This window comes from Myotis brandtii, unplaced genomic scaffold (assembly GCF_000412655.1).
Source record: "Myotis brandtii unplaced genomic scaffold, ASM41265v1 scaffold193, whole genome shotgun sequence".
Classification (NCBI taxonomy): domain Eukaryota; kingdom Metazoa; phylum Chordata; class Mammalia; order Chiroptera; family Vespertilionidae; genus Myotis; species Myotis brandtii.
The window spans coordinates 315710-320913 of NW_005357191.1; the positions used below are offsets into that span (position 1 = coordinate 315710).

Below are 5204 nucleotides of genomic sequence, written 5' to 3' on the forward strand. Positions count from 1 at the left end.
CCAGATCTGAGCTTAGCAGAATGGGGCCAGCAGGCTTTAGGAATACAAATCAAGTCAGCCCTCCATTGGGAGTGGCACAGAGCTGTGGGAGGGGTGCTAGTGCACACCTCCCCCTAGCTCAGCAGCTGCCCGCTGCCTGAGAACCTGACAAGGTCTTCCTTTGGGGTGACACCTGCCTAAGCCGTGGGTTGGGGAAAATTGGCCCTTGTTCCAAAACTACTCAGTTCAATGATCATGAGTCTGTTTATAGCTTCTCCAGAAAAAGAGCCCACCTCAGGTCTCTATTGGGTACAGCCCACAGTCCTTTTTCCTGCATTCAATCTTGGCAGGTGGTGTCACCAGTATTTGGAGGACAGCATTAGTACACTTTCTCCAGCTGGAGCTGAAAGGATAGAAGTGCTTGACCCTGGCAGATGGCATCCAAGGGCCGTATGGGATGTTGACTCAGGACCAGAACCTCAGTAGCCTATCATCCAGATCTCTGGAGCTATGCCACCCAGATCTTCTCTTTATGGCTTCCATATGCCAAGTCTCCTTCCCTCTAACCGGGGCCCCAGGTGAGTGCCCAAGCCCTTGTGTGTTGGCCCTTAAGCACCTGGGATTCTAGACTCCCTCCTCTTTCCAGCAAAGTCCTCACTTATTTCTGCTGCCAGATGCTATGCAGGCTCCTCTTCCCAGCCCTGGTGCTCTGGTTTGGTGGTCCCAGTGTGGGGTTCACCCCACTTTCCTCAGGAGGGACTTTTGCAACCACAATACCCCTTTGGATTCTCAGCGGCTGCACCTGGGTGCAGGGGCTAGCCCTCCGCATCTCCACCCTTCTTACCAGTCTTTGTGTAGCTTCCTTTTTCCATTCTCCTGTGTAGGTGTTCTTCAGTTGTTTCTTCAGGCTGATTGCTCTAAATTTTAGCTGTAAATCCAGTTTGGCATCAGGTGTGCTGATTTCACCTACTTCACAGTGATCTTGGAACTCCCTGGCAGTTCCATTTTTAACTTTTTGCAGTGGCTGCACCAGTCAGCATTCCCATCATAGTGCACTAAGGTTCCCTTTGTCAGCATCCTCACTAGCACTTATTAATTTATTGATGGTAGCCATTATCTCAGATGTGAGGTAATAACTCATTTTGTAGTTTTAATTTGCATCCCTCTGATGATTAGTGAAGCTGAGCATTTTTTCATATAGACTCGTACTTCTTTAACATTTGTGGGTGTAAGATAGTTAACAATTAACATAATAATGAGATTTGTGGTCTCTGCTCTGGTGTTGGTTATGCTTTGAGGGGTCCAGGAAAAAAAATCTGATACTCCAAAGGTATGTTATCTTAGAAGCAAAAGACAACAGGCTTAGTTAAGGTGAAGATTTGACTTTTGTTAGGCAAAAATACTGCCCTAACACATCACTACCCTCCCTGAACTATTTTTAGTTAGAAATTTTTTTAATTTCAGACCACTCTATGGGGTTCTTTTCGTCTCTGAGTTTGTAAGGCTGCCATGCAGGCCTCCCATAAACGTGTAAGGTTTAAATTGGTATATGGCCCCTTTTTTTGTCCACAGCTTTACAGTGGCAACTAAAACCTCAGACACAGACTGAACTGGTTACCTAACACTCCAAATGCAACGTCTGGGGCTTGTTTGAAGCCTGAGACCACCCAGTGTTAAGGCAATGATGAGGCAATTGGGGAAATTTTAATCTGGTTTAACAGACGACACTAAGAAATTATCAATTTAGTCTGGTGTGGCAAAGGCACTCTGCTTATGTTCCAAAGGCCTTATTTTTCAGACTTGCATTCCAAAAACAGAAACTGCAAATCCAACTTCTGTCACCTCCCTGATAATGTTCATAGCCTTTGTTTTTCCTATCGCCTAAAATACACCAGACACCCTCCCCCATTAAGTTAGACCTGGTGACCTGGTGAATAAAAGGGGAATGAAGTGACTGTGTTTGCCATGTTAACATACTGGGTGCCATCCCAACCCACCCCAAGTTTCTGACCCAGAGACTTGAGCGCAGGGACTTGAGAATGTGCATTTCCAAGAAGTTGCAGGTGATATTTATGTTGCTGGTCTGGAGAACCCACTTTAGAAACCAGAGTTCTAGAAGAATCCTCTCTGGGCCAGGATCTCAGAGTGATGAAGGGTGGGTGAGAGACATTTCTACCGTTCTCACTTCACTGTGAGATGTTCATGCTCATAACTGATCATACCTCACAAAAAACCCCCAAAGTTCTCAGAACCCACAGTCCTCAAGAAAACATCACTGTTTTGATTAGACTCGCCCCATCAGTGTCAGCTGGGTTCCAGGCACACAAATCCTCATAGAATTAATGGTGCAGAGCTGCCCAGAGGGCCTGGGGCACATCCTGAGCACAGTCCTCTGGGTCTTCCTACCTGGTTATAGGATGGCTACTTCCAGGAGGAAGTTCTACCCTCCCCGTGTCTCCAATGGGTCCTGCCTACATATTGCATTCACTCGTATCTGGCTTCCAATTATGAGATATCAAACCCTGTTAGAGCCAGTTGGGGTTGGAGCATGTTTGAAACAAGGTTTATCAGTGATTTTCCTGACATCAGAGCCATAAACTTCTAGCTGGCAGAGGGTCACAAAATGCAGACAGCTCCAGGAAGGGCCCACACCCTAGGACCTTGATCTAGGTCAAGGTAAGGATTAAAAATCTGACCTGGGCTCAGTGAGTGTCCAGGCACCTCAGAGCACCATCCTGCTACTGGCTGAAGCCCCTGGGCATGCTCCTGCTTCATCTCTGAGGTCCCTCACTGCCGCCGAGCGCACCTATCTTCACCGCTCCTCCACTTTTGTACCAATTCTTCCAGTTGCACAGTATTTCCTCTCATCCCCTCCATTTACGCTTCCATACCAATTTGCTTGCCTTTCACATTTTCTCTGGATGTGCCTTTAATATATTCAATTTAATTCAGAAAAAAAGATAAACAAACAGCATATCCAAGGTGGCAAGTAAGCTAAATAGCTGGCTGCATTTAAAAAACAAAAAAACAAAATCTTGAGTTTGTTTTTGTTGGTGCCATGAAGACATAGCTTCCCTCCGAGAGAGACCATTCTAAGGCCTTGTGACCTTTCTTGTTGGACGGGTTCCTTCCAACTGAGTCACCACAGTCCCTTCTGCTAAATACAACTGTTTGAGGGAGAAGGAAAGTTTTGTGATCAGAGGCTTCAGAAATCCTGTCCAAAGTGGAAGCAGAGTTGAGTAGAGGTCAGCTGAAAGCCAAATAGGAGAGCAGGGCTGCACACTCCCGCCCAGGCACAGGGGCAGCGGGGCTCCTGGCCTCTCCAAGGGGAGTGGGAGACTGAAACCACAGTAGCAGCACTGAAGTTAGAAAAGCGGAGGGGATGTAAAGCGAGGGACTCATCCTCCCCTGAACAGTGGCAGCTTCTGAGAGCCCACCCAGTTCCAGGAGCCCCCACCAGGAAGCCCCCATGCCAGCAGCTTCCACCATCCCTCCACTCTTCCCCCATCCCCACAACGCTGTAAGTTCCTGCCTCACCTCTGGAGAAGGGCAGGCCCCAACATGGCTGACATGCCCTTCTGCTGCGTGTGGAGTGGAGAGGACCCTAAGGAGAGAGGAATGGGGACAGGGTGGCTGAGGGCATGTGTGATGAAGAAGCAGCTGAGGAAAAAGGAGTTTGTCTTCTTTTGCCAAACTCTGCCACTCTGGCCTCCATTCCATCCTAGATACAAATGTTCCTCTGTCCTAAATGGGGAAAAAACTCATTTTGACTCCCCTTCTCCAACTGTGTTGAACAAGTCAGCTGGTTTATCCCAGGTGTGGTAAACGCCTGCCTGCCACAAGGAAGGAGAGGCCACCCAAGCACTCCGCCCTCCCCGGAACTGCAGGTCCTGATGCAGTGGACAGTCATCAGCTCACACCCAAAGCAGCTGTCCACTGCCTCTGGCTGGGTCCCCATCAACCCTGGACTTGGGAGTTCTCATGCTCTGTTCCCAAGACCTCTCTGCAAACACATCCACCTGCTCACATCGCCCACTAAATGCCTCACAGGCCCAAACTCTCCACCGGCCATGTCATTTTAGTTCTTTAAAGAACCTGAGAGGTCATCTGCCCGGTGCGGTGCACTTCTTGCAGACTGGGACACTAAGGCCCAGGGGAGCTAGCAGGTCATTCATGTGCACACAGCCCCTCGTGGCATAGGCAGGCCAATGACAGCCCTCTGGACAGTGTGGTCAGTGCTGTTCACTCCTGGGTTACATCTGCCCCCTTTCACACTCAAGTGTACCAGTTTAGACCATACATGGCGTATGGTCACTCTATCATGTCTATTGTAGCATGTTAAGTGTTGAGCAAGATAAAGTCAAATGAGCTTTGGGGAACTTGGAGAGGGTCGGGGGATTGATTCAGAGCTGGCTGGAGAGCTGGGAACCAGAAAGGCTTTTCTTTGATGACAAGAAACCTGAGCTGGGTCTCAAATCCAGGCAAAGTCTTACAGGTTAAGCAGGGGGGAAACATGTCAAGAGTAATACAAGTATCAGCATGTTAGTGGGCAGATCTTGATGGACAGTGCCATGTGCCAGACCCTGAGAACATAAGATGGGTGAGACACAGCCCTGCCTGGAGGGGCTCAGGACAGACTTCAGAAGAGTGAGGCCTAGGGTCAGGAAGACTTGGAGGTGGGGGCCCTCCTGCCAGCACCTGTCCAGCTTGCACCCAGTGGCTGGGTCAGAGCTTCAAAGTAATGAGTGCCCCACTCACAGCGTCCCACTCTTTCCTCACTTCCCAGGTCCCTCCTTGGCTGTAGCCCTCGCTAGTCATCTATGTTTACTGCCCTGCATCACCTGCTACCAGCACGAACCTGTGTTCCTCACCTGGGCACCCCACCCACTTTATGGTGTTTCTAACAAGCCCTACCAGTGTTTGTACTCAGAAAGATCCTGGCAAATATTGCTTAATAAACTGAACACATTCAGCCCTGAGGGTGTATTCAGTGGTTAGAGCATCAGCCCCCGCACCAAAGGGTCACAGGTTCAATTCCCAGTCAAGGGAAGGTACCTGGGTTACAGGTCCAATCCCTAGCCCCAGTTGGGGTGCACGCAGGAAGCAACCAATAAATGTGTCTCGCTCACATCAATGTTTCTATGCCTGTCTCTCTCCCCTGCCCCTCCCTCCCTCTCTCCCTCCCTCCCACTCTCTCTAAAAATCAATGGAAAAAATATCCTCCG

The 5204-nt window shown here is 49.2% G+C and overlaps 1 long non-coding RNA gene across 1 annotated transcript in view; it reads left to right on the forward strand.

Moving 5' to 3' along the window:
- LOC106725861 overlaps positions 1 to 2938 on the forward strand; it is a 10673-nt gene extending 7735 nt beyond the window's left edge. The window contains exon 2 of the long non-coding RNA XR_001361865.1: positions 1102 to 2938. This is a non-coding gene — a long non-coding RNA (uncharacterized LOC106725861). The remainder of the gene's footprint in view (positions 1 to 1101) is intronic.
- Positions 2939 to 5204: the final 2266 nt, after the last annotated feature.